The sequence below is a fragment of the Apteryx rowi genome, unplaced genomic scaffold, assembly GCF_003343035.1.
Source record: "Apteryx rowi isolate R43461 unplaced genomic scaffold, aptRow1 scaffold_164, whole genome shotgun sequence".
In the NCBI taxonomy this organism is placed as follows: domain Eukaryota; kingdom Metazoa; phylum Chordata; class Aves; order Apterygiformes; family Apterygidae; genus Apteryx; species Apteryx rowi.
The window spans coordinates 457,377-473,858 of NW_020447908.1; the positions used below are offsets into that span (position 1 = coordinate 457,377).

At 36.9% G+C, this 16,482-nt stretch overlaps 1 protein-coding gene across 1 annotated transcript in view; it reads left to right on the forward strand.

The window, feature by feature from the left end:
• Nucleotides 1-16,482, forward strand: part of EPC1 (enhancer of polycomb homolog 1) — a 67,880-nt gene that overhangs the window by 618 nt on the left and 50,780 nt on the right. Inside the window, exon 2 of the mRNA XM_026060040.1 lies at nucleotides 120-226. The gene's annotated coding sequence lies outside the window, so the exon portion shown is untranslated. The remainder of the gene's footprint in view (nucleotides 1-119; nucleotides 227-16,482) is intronic.

A 16,482-nucleotide genomic window follows, 5' to 3' on the forward strand; every position in this document is an offset into this window, starting at 1 on the left:
CAGCGCCCGCAGCCCCGGGGGAAGCCGCCGCCTCCACCCGGCCATCCTGGGGGGCGAGGGGAAGGGGAGGGGAAAAAAAAAAGAAAGTCTCACTTTTTACATTTGCGAAATATTTTAAGGATGTTCGGCGAGCCCTTTGCAGCGTGGAGGTGGCTGGCTGCCGGAGAGCGAGTATGCAGCCCATATTGTCACCGCCGTTTTGCAAGGACTGCCTTCTTCTCCAAAGGTAAGTTTGAGATTTTAACCAAAAATAGCCGTGGCTGCGTTTTTTTGCCGTGTATTCGTGCTGTGGAAGGTTTTCGTTGTGTTGGCGAACAAAACAGCCTTGTATTTTTCTTAGCTTTGCTCTCATGTGTATTCCACCCAACGATGTCTCCTTAATTTCGACAATTGCCGAAGTCAGTTTTGTTTCCTCTTTAAAATTTAACACACGCGAAGCTTAACAACAATTTAAGTTCAATTTAAAAGTATAAGAACTCGGGTATTTTCGAGATGGACTTGCTTTTTGCTTCTGGCTTTTTGTTTGGGTTTTTTCTTTACCGAGTAATAAACGTGTTCATGACCAAATATTTTACTGTCCTTATAAATATAATGAAGCTCTAAGATATCAAGAAGCAGATTACATTGCTATATAGTCTGGTCGTGGCTAAAAGAGTTTACAATGCCATTTTTGATGGCTCTTGATGGATTACTTTGGTCTAAAGTAAGGGGGGAAAACTGCCCTTGGTATGATGAAGGTGGAGATTGACATAACAGGGTTTATATTAAGTTATGTCTGTTACTAAACAGTGACCTTTTTATTCTCAAATTAGCGCTCTTAGGGCAATTAGCTTAAAGCATTAGTTATATAAAGGTCCTTATTTCACCACACTTAATTTAGGTGTCTTGTTTGGGGGGGGGAAGGGGGGTGTTTTGTTTGTTCTTTTTTCCTCCAAGAAGGTACATTTGGGAGACATTTTGTAATTTTTGGCATTTTTCTAGGCGCATTTTTTTTTTTTCACACGGTGGGAGATCTTTTTTGTTTTGCATTGATCTGTGTTGGTGGCGCTGTGGCGCTCCGAGCGCTTCTGGCCGCGGCTCCGGCGGGGGAGGGGGCCGCGGAGGGGGCGCGGGGAAGGTGGGGCGGGAGCTCGGCTATTGTATCTCTTCCTCTGCTCTTTATCAAAAGTCGCCGCAGATCGGGTAGAACAGATGGTTAAACTGTATCTTTGAAAAAACTGTAATATTGCGTGAACTATGGCCCGGAATAGGCGTGACCTCACCATTCTGCTGTTTTGTGTAATGAAGCAGGTTGTTTTTTTTGTTGTTTTTTTTAATCCTGTACCTAGAGATCAGTTTTCTTCGGTAACGAGATTTTTTCAGCCCCACCCCCAAAATGATTTTGCAGTGGCTACAAATGAAATGTTTCTAAATGATTTTTGCATACAATTTGGAAGGCTTTGATATACGTTTGTTGTACAACTAGTCCATTGTTTGCGTGTTGTGAAGTTAAATGTTATATCCATTGTGGGTTATTAAATCTTAAGGTCCCTATTTTTCATGCGCTTGTGTATGCAAATGCCCTGTTGAGGTCTTAGGGAGTTTAGATTGTGTTTAAAGATGGGATTGTAAAGAATGTGAAACCTAACATGTTCCTTCAGATTGTAAATAGGATTCATTTGAGGTGGGTGGGTTTCTTCTTTCCTGTTTCTAATCGGAGCATGAGTTTGTGTGTGTATATACATACATATATATATATTTCTAAATATGTGTTGTTTTCTTTGTTGCATCTCAGCTTGTTACTGAGCACCTTAGTTGAAAGTGCAAATGTTTTGGAAGGCTTTCTGCTGACATCCRTATTAGGTATATAAGAAAACAGAAGTGATTAATGTTATAAGATGATGGGTGGGAAGATGTAGTCAAGCAGATCATGATCAGAGCACATATTAGAAAACTCAACAGGTTCAGGAATAAATTTTAATGTTAAATTTAACATATTTTTGATGAATCAGTGTGCCTGTTATTTTGGACTGATGTGAGGCTGACAATTTCATAAACTTTTGCATCTATTTTATATTTTAATTTTTTTTTATTACTTTTAAAGAATACATTTGACAAGGATTGTACTGTTTGAAAACCGTCTCTAAACTTTTCATGAGTATTTTGACTGTCAAAAATGCATTTAGATTTTCTTTTAAAGAAAGTTTGCTGATTGTTCAGTTGCAATTGTTTAGTTTTATGGAAACTGATACAGTAGTTCTGTGTAATGGCCATGTAGAAATAGATTTAACCTTCCTTTCTTTCTTTTTTTATCTTGCATAAATATGTTTTGTAACCTCCCTCCAGTAAGAGGCGTTGGTATCCAAGAGAGTAGTGAGCTTTCAGCATCTCTCCTCTCTGTCAGACAAGATCTGCTTCTATGAAGTCTCATCTGCTGCATAGAGTCTCATTGGCCTAGGAAGGTGCAGGATGACCATTACATCTTCAGTGCCCTGGTACAATGCTTAGGTCTGAGGAAACTCTCAAATCTTGGGCCTTCTGAGAAAGTGAGAATATTGTACAGTTTCTGTCACTTAGATCTGATCTCCTTATCATAAGGTTGGCAATTTGGGTAATGCCAGTGGAAGTAGAGATAATTTTTGTTGAATCTATTAAAATAATTATAAATCTTAGAGAATCACTGGGATATTTACATCTTAGGAATTCTGAAACAGCGTTCATTGGCTTCTTTGCATTATGTAGACCAAACGAATGGTGAGTGTGCTGATCTGTGGACAACAATATTGAGCAAGTAAGAAACTGCAGGCAGTTTCATGCTTCTGCTGCTCTTGTCATCCTGGACTATGAAAGTGGTGAATTCCTGCAACTGCAGCCTGCTGGCCATGAACGGACTGATTCCTAGTGATCCTGCTGTTCAGATGTAGCTTCTAGCCCAGGAGAGGCAGCAAGAACATGGATTATGAATAGAAATCTGCTTTCCATTAGCTCTTTCTCCCATTCAGTAGGGGCTATTCTTTAATATTGGTTAAGTTTTTGTAGCTTTGATGTTGCATCTCATGAACGTGACTATTCTCATTCTTATCAAAAAATCTTAAGTGAGAGAAGGAGTGGAGTGCTGATGTTGTGCAATTCAGCCGTTTCCTCACTTCTCCAATTTCTTTCTTGAACTATTATTGAACAAGAAGAAGCAGTTCCCAGCAGATGTGGTGCCAGCAAGGAATAAGAGTTGATTAAGAGTTCTCTCAGAGCTAAATCGCAACTAATTTATCTTCTGCAGAAATGGCTGGAAGAGTTGTTACTGAAGGATGACTTTGTCTTATGGCTGTGTTTCTCCAACCTCTCCTTCTGAAATGTCTGTATGCCCATCTATGCAATACCAGGATCTAAATCATAAGAGATTTTCTTTCTTTTTTTCTCTCTCTCTCCTTTTTTTTTTTAACTGCGGGTTTCTTAATTTCCTCCCCTATGCACCCCTCCATTTCTAAGATGGCAAAGCTAATCTATTTTTCTACTAATACACTTTCTATCATATCTAGAAGTTCTGTATAGACTCCATAAACCCTTTCAAGCTATTTGGCTTTTCTGGCCTAAAATTGTTTAAAGTGTAGCATCCTACTGTAACCAAATAGTCTTTTCCAAGACATTAACACATCCTGAATGATTTGTTGGACTGAAAAGAACTGTGTGCCTTCATGACATAACTATCATATTGGTCTTTTACTACCAATACTGCTAGTACTATATACTCAGTTAGGAGCCACCTGATGAAGCTGGCCCTCTTTCTGGAACTGTCATAGAGATGCAGATGTACAGATCCCAGTCAGATTTTAAATTTGAAATTTAACCAGCTTTCAACGTTAGCTAATAAAAAATATGAAGACATTTCCTCAGATATATGCTAGTGGCATAAAAGAATATACTTTGGGATTCAGTTCAGATAAAAGGTATACCCCCAGTTCTGTTCACATATATTACTGTGTTCTCTTTCTCTCTTTCTCTTTCTCTCTCTCTCTCTCTGTTTCCCCCCCCCCCCTTCCATGTGTGGTAATATGCCCTGGCAGCTAGGATTCATAGCTTTTCCTTTTTGAGGGCTCTAAACTGTCCATTGATTTCTTGATGCAACACTCAACAAGGTTTCAGGAGAGGGGGAAAAAATCATTTTATTCTAATAACACCATTTGACATAGAATCTGTTTTTTTACCTTTCTCATTTCATGACTTTGTTACCTGTTGTTCTTCACATCATACATGTCGGCATCAAGTTATAATAATGAATCCTTGGAAGTAAAAGCTTCCTTCAAGGGTAATGTTTTCCAGCTATGAATAAAGGATGTGTATTTCTCTCTTGCTTTGGATTTTCATATGCTAGGAAGTTAGGTTCCTCCACACCTCTTCCAAACTGGCATTTGCATGGATCTTGAGTGTTAAGAAATAATCTTCTCTACCTTTCATGTGCCAGAGGATAATGCTATGGCTAAAGCATCCTACCATCTTTTAGCATTCTTCATGTTTTCCTTTTTTATCAAATATCTCAGAAAGCTAAATTATGTTGTAGTGAAGAGATCCAAAGCTGAGACAATCCTAGATTTTAAGTGCTTTAATAAATATATGGAAAAACAAAAYCAGTGCTTTGAAATAGAATTTCTCTGGTTTGCTGTTGTGATCAATTGAGAAAACTCACCTGCCTTTGACACGTACGACCACATACCAAGGGCTTCAGCCACAAGGGCTTCTTTAGAGTCTTCGCTAAGTCATGTTTCCAATATATCTTGCTACCACTGGGTTGTCCTCTGGCCCCTGGGAGGAGGACGATATTGGTACTGCGTATTTTCTTAATAGGATGTTTTATTCGTAAGTCTAGTCTCCCTACTAATAAGATACTAGCTAGAGCCTAAAATTGGTGGTCAGAATTTGACCATTAAAGTAGGCATTGCAGTGCTTCAGAAGTAAGTAAACTTGCAAAAACTATTCTTACTACTGAATTTAGATATTCCCTATAAAAACAGTGGAGAGAGATAGGAACTGCCAGTTAACATGAGTGCTAATTCTCACTAGTCATGCAGGGAGTTGAGATGCTGTTATAGAGGTCCCAGATGATAAATGAAAGTTGCTCAGAGCTGTATATTGCCAGACAGTAGAAAGCAATAGTTACAGAAGCCATTGCCTATTGGTTTGAGCACCAGCACAGATATGAAGAGCTCTAAGTGTTAGGGTTTTCTGTAGTCTTAAGGGAATTCAAACTTGGAACAGTGATCTCAAATGAAGGGACGTGGACTCTCCAAAGCTCTGGGCCACTCTGCAGAGGAAAGGGATAGGAAGGAGTTGGGTTTCACAGTGTGTTAAGCACTAGAATTCCCATGAGAGGAGAGAAGGATGGGGTGGAACTCGTTCCTGCTCCTGGGGCTGCTTTATAGATTTTGTTCAATAACATTTAAATGCAAAATGTAGGAAGTCCCAGGAATGGTAACCAGAACCCAGGACTTGTTACTCCCAGAGGAGTCCCCTTTTTGTCAGGTTTCGTCTTGCTTCCTCTCTTGGACCTATGCCGACAAGTGTATGGTTAGCTATCTAGATAACAAGGCTGTAAAATTAACTGGTGCTTCAACAGATTAACAGAAAGTTATGCTTCTGAGTAAATTGAAATCACTGTACCTTAAGCACTCAATGTGGAACTCACTTCTCCTAACTTTAGATAGGTATTGTTAAATCTGTCACCCTACCCATTGAAAAGAAATGAGTCAAACAAATTGCATATTTAAAAAATGCAATTTGGGATATCTAGTTTGAGATGAACCATATTTTAAACTTCAGTGATTATCCTGATTGGATCTCCACATGCCTAGTATGACTAGCTCAGATGTGAATGTCCTCACTTAATGAGATAAATCCCATTCCTTAGAGCTTTTTTACACTGTGACTTGTGCACAATTTAAGTAATGAAAGGTTAGTTCTTAATCCTTTTTCCCATTCAGAGTTTTAAGAAACTTAGTAAATGCAAGCAAGAGCTCCCTGGCCCTGTCATATCTCATGCAGCTATATGCATTAATGCAAATAAGAGACTTTTTCATATTCATTCAAACAGGCTAAAAAGCAGGTGATTCAGATCTGAGCCTCTCAGCATTATAGACATCCATTAGAACCTTTATATGTTTACTAGGAATCTTGGTGTTGCCGTAACATGATGGATAAAAACATATTTTCCTCAAAGGGTCTTTTTACTTGACAACTTCTAATGCCAGGCAGAGACACAATATCCTGAGGAATCAGTTCAGACAGTTGTTCCTTAAGAAAAGCTAAAGTTTAATTTCAAAATGCTGTATTGCAGAGCAGTTGCATTATCTCTGATGACCTTAAAGGTATTCGCACAAGGCAGTGTATTTTGATGCCTTTGGGCAGTGTGATTGTGGCACTTTCTTTGAATTGTGAATAAGCCACCAGCAGCTTTTAAAGAGAAACCATGCTGAACAACAAACAGAAAACAACTTTGTATCTCTGATGACTCTGTGCACATTCTGTTCGGCCTGTTTCCATTTAGAAATCACTCAAGGAACAAGAATTCCATGAGAAAATGGTTGAATTTCTTTAGTCAGCTTTGAAGCAGTTTCCCACCTAACAATCTGCTATTGTGGCCGTTTGTGGGACTTGGATGTTGTAGTGAAGCAGGCTTTCAGATCAGCTGCTTTAATACGAGAAACTGTTTTTATTCCTATCTTCTATGTTCTCCCCTGAAAAGTCCCCCCCCTTTTTTTTTTAATTAGGTTTTGTCCTTTTGTGTTAACACCCTTCTTGAGCTGCTTACAAGTCAGATGAGTTTCTGCAGGCTCAGCACTTGTGAGCAGTACGTGGCTTGTGACTGGCCCCTGAGTCAATGACCGTGACCTGTCCTCTCCTCTTGGAGAGATCAACAGAAAGCCAAACAACAGTAAAACTAAAACATTATTTAGTAAGAATATGACAATGGAGTATCTGTATCTGGAAAAAAAAAAAAGCCACTACTACTTGTACTCTAAATGATTTGAGAAAACTACTCTCCGTTTAGTTGTGTTTCTCAGGATGGCCTTACACTAGACTTAGGGATTTGGAATATGTATGTGGTTTCCTAGTCTGTGTCTGAAGACCTTGTATTACCCAGCCTGTAAATTCAGTACAGTACTTCTCATTTGGGGGGGGAGGGGGGGCAACCACTTAGCCCGGATATTGGCGCATCAGCCTGGTTTTGTGAGCTCACCTATCTTTCTTCTCAGGGCAACTTCATTTTTCCATCTAAACCAGACACTTTTTCTCTCAACATCTGCCCAATTCCCTCAAGTCTTTTGCATTCTCTAAATGTCAAAAATGATTTATCCTGATGATTTATTTTCTTCATTCTAAATCCTATCACAGTTTTTTTTTTTTAAATGCCTCTGTTAATGCTAATATTAAAAAAAGAAATAGTCTTATCAGTTTCTGCATTTGGATCTAGCCTCCTCTGCTGGATATATATTCAAACTTAGTTCTACAGCTTTTTCTCACTAATATAGTGGTATTAATTGAATCTTTTGAAGTGTGTGAATAAGTGTTTGCATATAAATGTGATCATGGCTAGTTTGTATCCCAGAAGACAAATGAGATCTCTGTAATGTTCTCCCTTATGCTTAATTTAGAAGTACGAATYAAACTGCAGTGTGTAGTGTAAAGGAAGTCCACATTGAAGGCTGAAAGAGTTCTTGCAATCTCAAAAACTAATAAAATTCAGAAATGCTATACAAATCTTCAGTTCTGAGACTGAGGAGACAAAGGCTAGTCAAGGTACATAACAGTTCAAAATGATTTCTAGGTACTGTAGGATTCTGTTTTGGTATGTGAAATATTCCCTCAGTTTACAAATAATTAATGTGCTGTTTTTGCGACTTCAGACTTTTTAAATCCAAAACCTGGGTTATTTGGTGTGTTTTTTTTTTCTCTTTGTTCTGAAATACTCAGAAATGATTTTAATACTGACTTGCAAGACAGGATCTCTATCACAGGAGTCTAAGGTAGTAAAGTAAGTGATTTATATTAAAAACAAAAAAGTTAAAATCATGCTTTATCTGGATTAATGAATATTTGCTGTATCTTGGCACATACAGAGCCATACAATTAAAACAGATTTTTCTGAAGTTATGCATAGGAACATAGCTTGGCCCCAGCATACTTGCCTATCCCAGGTCATTCTCTGAACACTTTGGCAGCCTAAGGTTTCATGTAGTGTGTGTTTTTTCACTTAATGGTTAAATAAAGGGTTCAGGACAGTGTGCATCACCACACCTACCATTAGATCTGTCTATAAGCATAATTTCTACCTATCTGCATCTGTTTTTGGCCTTTTGCCTTATCCTGTGTAGAATGTCAGACTAATCTCTACTTTTAGTTTCTCTTAGCTGTTTGATTAATAAATTAGTATCTCTTGCCAACACAGCTGCATTTTTTTGAAAGCCCAATCCTCCACATTTCCAGAAAAAGATAGGATTTTTGCCCTTTTACTGGCAATACATAATTATGAGATTAAGTTCACTTGACTCAGAAATTATTCATGTGTTATAAACCGATGTTTGCAAAAGCCCATGCCTAAATAAAGGGTGGGTAGCCTGTCTGCCATGTTCAGATTTTATTTACCATCATGTTTCAGGGTAATTGGCATGACAGAAGAATGAATAGTGATTTTATTATTATTATGTTTTGTACTTCAGAATACAAAATATTATGGATAAAAGTTTTTTTTATTTATTTTTTAATAAAGTCCTACTAAAGCCCACAAACTTTTTGCTTGTATGACAGTGTTAGTACCTGATCAAATATCTACTTAGTTGGAGAATAATACAGAAGTTTCTTTTTGTTTCTGCACACCTATAGAAACCTAATTCATGGATGATAATCATGTATTGTAAATGCCCAAAAGACTGAGGAAGTTCAGTGACTGCTGTGATAGAGCCTTTAATTAGAAGCTTCTCAAAACTTCCTAAAAGATTTTTTTTTTTTTTTTTTTAAATGACTGCATAAAAAGGGGAGCTTGCCTACTGAAAGTGCTGTTTTCTACAAGCTCGGACTAGGATCTCGCTGGTGAACTCTCCAGCTCCTCCTATAAACTAAAGTGGCTGTCACAGGGGCAGTCAAATATAAAGGTTCATGAGATCATGATGGCCACTGAAGCAGTTTTCTACATACACACATAAATGAACTGTTTCACTTTGGAACTTTGTCACTCCTTAAAATGAACTGCTAGCGGAATATGAGGAATTAAAGTGAAAAATAAACTCATTTTTGTGTTTCAAGATGTAAGAATACCTGGAATGTGCACAAAACCAAGCTGGAGATCTGTCAGAAACTAACCATGAAACCAGCCATAAAAACCCATACCAGTAGTTCTTTTAAGTCTGCAAATAATTCCAGAATAATTATTTTAAAATATAATTAAAACAGAGTTGGACAGAAATGGATACCTAGAAGCAGTTATCATCTAAGACTGAAGAAAAGGGACTGGTGTTAAAGAGATTTAAAATAAGCTTACTTTGCGTAACTACAGTAACTTTTAAAACAGTAAGGGAGCTGTATGTGAAGCAGTAATACAGGGTACGAAACAAAGCAGTCTGGCGAGAAAGATACAGCATAGCCACAGTCCAGACTTTAAAGGCTATAGGTGTTAAAAGCAGAAAATACTAGACTGCATGCTATTTATAAACATGTTTCTATTTGTGCTATAAATTATGTTATTGAAATTAAGTGCTTGTGCTGAGTGCTAAGCAAATACTCTGAGACAATGAACCAGCTTCAACAGCTGATGTTTTAATCTGCTGGTCCAGTTGCTAATTAAGTTTTATATTCAGCACTGGCCTCATTAATACCCCAAAAAGGGGAAAATAATCATTCAACTTACTGATAAAAATTGTGAATAATTATAGAACCCCTTGCAGAAGGGTTACATTTTAAAGGAATTGTTTTCTTTCTTTCTTCTTTTTTCCTTTAGTACATAGGAAACGACTTAATCCTAAAGATTAGTTTATGGAATGAGTTGCTGTAGAAGATGACTAAAGCAAGAAGTTAAGATGTCTAGCATAGTATTTTGGAGGGAACACAATATGGAATTGAAGAATAAAGCAGAGAAACTCATAAATTGCGTACTTCTTTTAGCCCTTCCAATTCTTAAGATAACTTCTGAATCTAGTAAAACTTAATATATATATAATCTTTTCTTACAGAAGAGTCTCAGCTTGATTAAGTTTTGTCTTTTTATCACTGCTAGCTCTAAAAGAATAACTGCTTCCACTATTACGTGTTTTCCATACGTGCATAAAAACTTAAGTCTGCTGAACAAGCCATATAAAGGAAGCTAATGCCTTTCTGATAGTAACAACAACAAGAATCCCACAAACCCTTTGTGCTTTCAGATACATTTTAGGTAAACTGAGAATGGTAAAACTGGCTCAGTCTGTACCAGTGGTGGGACAAGTACTGAGTCTTTAGGATAATAACCCTACTATTAGAAGAAGAAAGTTGCCAGTGCTTCTTGCAGGCTTTCCCTGCTCGTCCTGGCAAGGCAGGCTACCTGCGCAATCGTCAAGATCCTCCTAGTTACAGCTACAAAAGCAGGGATGCTGTTAATAGCTTTTTGCTACTCCTCAGTTAGCTATTTCCTCTTAATAGGTTTCTGGTGCCTTTTCCTCATCTTCTACCATTATAATGTAGCCCAGTGGAATAACATTTTTCAACTTAGTTTTTCAATACTTTTTGCAGTAAATTGATTATTGCAGGATTACTTTTAGACAGCTTCCCTTAGGATGTTGGACTTTACTTTTGAATGTGTTTGACAACACATTCTGCATGTAGGATTATGCTGTTAAAGCACCATCTAACTCCTTTTTGCTCATTGAAAAATGTTGCCTGGGGTCTTTTCATGTTTTTGAAACATTAAAACCCCACACATACTTGGTGATATGTAATCAGTATGAAAGCAAATAATAAATCCTTCATTTATTGACTAGTTCAGACACTATTCTCTTATGCAGAAGTTTTCAAATATTTAGCATATGACAGTGTTTTACTGCTCTGAGGCTGTATTAAATTGTATATACAGTTTTATCATTTTTCAAGTTTTTTTTGCAAATGTTTTATTAGACTACTCAATTCTACTCAATTCAAAACAGGATTATATGAAGGAAGAGGGCAATGGTAGTAAGCTGTAGCTGGGGAATATACTGTCTAGCATGGGTCTTTTCAGTGGATTTCTTTCCAATTTATATACTTTTTTTTTTTGCTGAGTTGGTAAAGTATCTGACCAGATTTCCAACTTGGTACTCACTGTAGCTTCATAAGTAGTTGTACAGAGACAAATGCGGGGGCAGCATGACTACGGAGGAGAAAGAATGAATGGCAGAGCAGGGATAGGGACAGCAGTACCTTAAGCCAATATTGCTAACAAAGACAACACATTACAAAATTGCAGCCTCACGCTCAGCGCCTGAGAAATGATGAATGTTTGTTTTGGCCTATCTTGTGTTTGTTAGCATTACCTAATGCAAAATAATATTGTTGCCTTGTGGCTTCCTGCATGTAGCTTTAAAATGTGAAACCCACTGATCACATGGTAATTCCCAATCCAGTTTTAATTATGGTACTTGCCACTAAGTGTTAAAACTTCAGATTTTGTTCCAGGAAAGTCAATTTTTGTGTTTCCCTTCTGAACGTTAAGGAGACAGTTTCATAACACTGCTTTACCAGTCATTTCTGGTAAGATCTTGTTCATGAGAACAGCAATCACTGATCTGATGCTGTAAGTGTTAAACATGAGCATGTGAGGTTTCAGAGTTTCTCATTTTATCAGGCTGTTATATCTCCCTATTTTTAAAAAAAGGGAGCTTTTGAATCTAAAGGATGATATTCTTATTAGTCATTAAATGGTACAGAAAATAGGAGATCAAAAAAAAATGCTTGCAGTATTATCCCTTCTATGCTGTTTTTTTTGTATTCCCTATGTAAATCAGAAATGCTTACAACAATAAAAGATAATTAAAAGATTTGGTTACACAGTACATGTTCATTACAGAAAAAAAAATTCATATACAAGATACAAACTATTTTTCCCTCATTGAGAAAAGATTGAAGAAGATAGATTTACCCAGTCGCTATTTCAACTTATGATACAATAAGGACTTCAAACAGGCTTTGTACCTATTGCTTCTCAACCATGAATGCACTGAAATAACTAAGTTAATATATCATACCATTATTTGAGATGTCAAAGCTATGAGACAATAAGTTATCTTTCAAAAACAGCAGAAGTTATCACAGAGGCATTCTACACCAGTGTTGTAGTATGGTGTCTGAACGCTTAAATATATCTGATAGTACCATTCTCTGTTTTAAAACAGGCAGCTGATGGTAGCAAATGAGGTGAAATTCATCAGGAATCAGTTCATTTCTGGATGAGATCTTTATGCTGTTAAGATCATTCCTGTATGCATCTACTTTCTACCATATTGTGGAATTTCATAAAATGACAAACCACTAGTGTCATATTTGCCAATATTTATCTCATTTTATTCCAAACTGCATCTTACTGACATTATTTAAAAGAATATAGCTATCTATAATAAAAAATAGCTGAGATGGAAATTTTAAAGGAAGCATCATTAGCAAATGTAAAATAACGGGAGTATACCTACAGAATCCATAATTACTTAATACAGGACAAGAGAATGAACTATATCTTTCAGAATATCCCTGAGATTAAGTCATTCTGGAAACTACAGCATGATAGCTTTACAGTGAGTCATTTCTTAATATCTGATTATTGAAAATGAAAATAATGACCGGTGATACTTTTTTGTTATCAATTCATAGTAGTCGGCATTTATGGAGCTAAACAGGCAAAAACCAGCTTACCAAAATTACTACGTAATTAAATGAGTTGATGAGTTCTACAATAGCAGAAATAGTATGCAAACTTGGTCCAGGTGAGAAAAATTATGTACTGCAAATATTTATGGATATGAAAGTTAGTGTACAGTTTAGTGTGCACAGTGTATTCCTCAATTTATGAAAATATAGTATCTTCTGTATGTAAGAACTATTTTTAAGTGATAGGCAAATAAGAAACATGTTTTACTTTTAACATGTTGTTATTGTTGTCTACTACAGTTTTAAGTAGTTACAAGAGAAGAACAGCCAGAGAAAAATGAATGGATGCAAGGATGTACTTGATTTCTAATCCCAGCTTGACTGTGGATTTCAGTGTCTAATTTTTCTTTTTGTGGGGGGGAAAAAAAAGGAAAAAAAATTACCCTTCCAATGAGGCCGGAGAGTGGAATGACATCAAATGTTCAGTGTTAATACTATTTATTTCTGTAAAGAGGTATTTCCTCATATGAACAGACTCCTTTAAAGCTAGAACAATAGAAAACTAATGCATCGCAGCCTTTATATTATACTTATCAACAATCTATTTGGAGATAAACTTCTAATACAAAAAATGAGAACAAGAATAAAAAAAACTTACCAGAAGTTGAACAACTGTCTCCTAGAATTTTATATCCCTAAAATACACAATTGCTTGATTCCAGAAGGCACCAAAAATGACATGCAGAACTTAACATATAAGCCCTTTATACATAGCTATGTTGTGATTAGAACTTGATAATATTACATGCTTGTTTAGAAGACTGAACAACTTATGCTGAAAGAATATACTGAAAGCCTTTCTTTGACTAGGAGAAACTTTAAAACATGAAATAAATAACTATCAAAATTTGTAAAACCTGTCAAATTCTGCACAGAAATTGCAAACAAAAAAAAGCACATTTTTACATACCTGAGTTAGATACTGTAATAAAAGACCCCTTTCTGGACCTAAACGGATCAAGTTCTGAGATCTCCCCCCCCTTAATTGCTCCATCTGGATTTAGTACTTTTGAATGTACTTTAAAGTCTGGTTATATTTATCTCCTAGATAACTGATGTATTAAAACTCTTGTACAAAATTCTTCCATTTTAGTAAAGCTTACTCTTCTAATTGCACTAAATATTTTGAGATCAGAAAACGATGGAGCCCTGAAGTGGCTCCAATATTAAAAAAAAGGGTGCAGCATTAATTTTCAACAGTTTTATATTTATACAGGAAAGAACAGCAATTCAAAATGCTGTTTTCATTATATTTCAGTTGCATTACATTTCATTACATTACAGTTTTTAGAATGGACACTGTTTACCTTTAAAGTAGAGAAAGGCTGGATTATGCTTGCCTATGATGTTATTTGCTTCTACTGTTGTTTTAATAAACTGGGCAAACAGCATAACATAGTGTGATATGTCTTCTATATGTTAAAATATAGTATAAATGGAATTATATATCCTTTTTAAGATTAAGGGGAAAATAGTGCTTCTGTAGAACAACTAAATATACACTTACTGGTCTTTAACTGAGAGCTGGAAACCAGCATGCTCCTGGTTATTATGCAAAACAGGATACCAATTCTAGATAATGACTACTGTCGTTATCTACTACATGTAAATGTTAAAAAAAAAAAAAAAGGCAAAACTTAAAATATATCTGTATATCCTAACTGCAAGGAAAGTAAAACAAAAATATTAGTCTGTTTAAAATCCTGCCTCTAAAGTTCTCTACCTTTTCCTATTATCACCTTAACTGAACAGAAATCAGTGCTGATATCACATTGTTTTAGAATCTCTTTGTTTTTCAAATATCACACTTCTCATTTTAGTATCACATGAGTTTAGGATCAAATAAGGATTAATAAACAACTTCTCCAAAATAGATGAAAGCAATCTATTATAGGCAAAACAATAAAAACCACTGAGTCCAAGAGTTTCGGGCCAAAACTTTCTTAATGCATAGTGTCCTGTTGTATCCAAATGTTATCGTGCATTTTGCATGTTTTGCACTTGTCTCAGACCTGTGTTAAGGTTAGAAGTACAAAGGTCAATTRAGGATAAATTCAAGCATGAATATCCTTTCTTTACACTTCAGAATGCTTGTTACACTTTGCTTTTTATTATGTATTGGTTGTCTTTCATCAGTAGAAGTGGAGAGTTGTACTTAATTGCCTTCTTTTTTGCTTAGGTATTTCATTTTTCAGTTAGTGCTTTAGGTCAAAGCCAATCTATGACAGTGTGTTGCCATTTATTTTTGTCCTTGTCTTACCTCTCTGCTGGCTGGATAAATGAAATTGTTTAATATTTCTGGAAAACTTTGTTTCGTATACAATTGAGAGTTATTTTATACTTTATGAATGCTATTTCTAGCTAGCAAATACTTAAGCTTTCAAATTAGCATAAAAAGCAATATGCAATTTCAACATTTGGTTCTAGTGTACATAGTGAAATACAGGTGAATGCAATGGTGTTCTTTAGTTTATGCCAGTATATGAACCCCCCCTTTTTTKGGGGGGGGGGGGTCATATTCTTCATAGCAACGGTCCTCCATTGAATTATCCATTTGCATTACAGAAAAATTATTCTCCCAAAGATGTTGTGAAGCTAAATGACTCACAGGTGAAGCAGTTTGGCAGTCCTGTCTGGAAGTCAGACATGCAAACTGTTGGATTGAAACTGTGCTATTAACTGTGTCTAGCAATATTTTATCCAGTGACTAGGAGTTCTTTAAAGTCTAGGATGGTGGTATTATTATTAAAGAGGTGATGAGTTTAAAAAATGGCTTTTTGCCTGTATTATAGATTATAGACCAGATTGAAAATTAACAAGCAAGTTAAGACTTTTGAAATCCTTCTGTTACATCTGTGTCCTGTTTCCTAAAGTTCTATTTTCCTGGGTAATATGTGATAGAGAAAGAACAAGTTAAGTTTATTGAGTCTTATATAACTGCACAATGCAACAATATTTGCTTTAATAGTAGGGATATTTGAATTCAAACAAAACATTAGTATTTTCTGATAAATCTGTATTAAAAGAAGCATAACTTCAGGTGTGTAGGTTTATTTAGAAGATTTTTGAAATGTAGGAATAGATTATGTTCTAATGCAAAACCATACCCCGCATCAGCCGGTATCACAGCGTGTCCTGCAGCGACCGACCGCTGCAGCGAAGGGCTGGGGACGGGTTTGACACTTCTGCGGCTGCTCGGGGACGAGCCGAGGCAGCGCCCGGAGACCTTCCCGCGGCGCGCGGGGCTCCGCGTTTCCTGCGCGGGCTGACGGCAGAATAGCGCCTCGGTTTAACTAAATCACTGAGACATGGAGCAGCTCAGCTCATGAGACACGCTCACATCAGTTCTAACCTTTGCCTGTGTAATGAGCTCGCTTGCATCGGTAACCGAGTGATAATGTGGATCCCAGCAAGGGTTAAACTAATTCCCGTGCCTGCACTTAGCTACGGGACCAAGTTTCCGAAAACCTCCGAGAAGGGGGCGGCGGGCGCAGGTGAGCAGCCCCCGCRGCCGGGGCGCTCGGAGCAGGTGCCCGCGCCTCGCCTCCACCTGGCGCGATGCGGGCGGGCGCCGCGTCGGGAGGCAGGTGC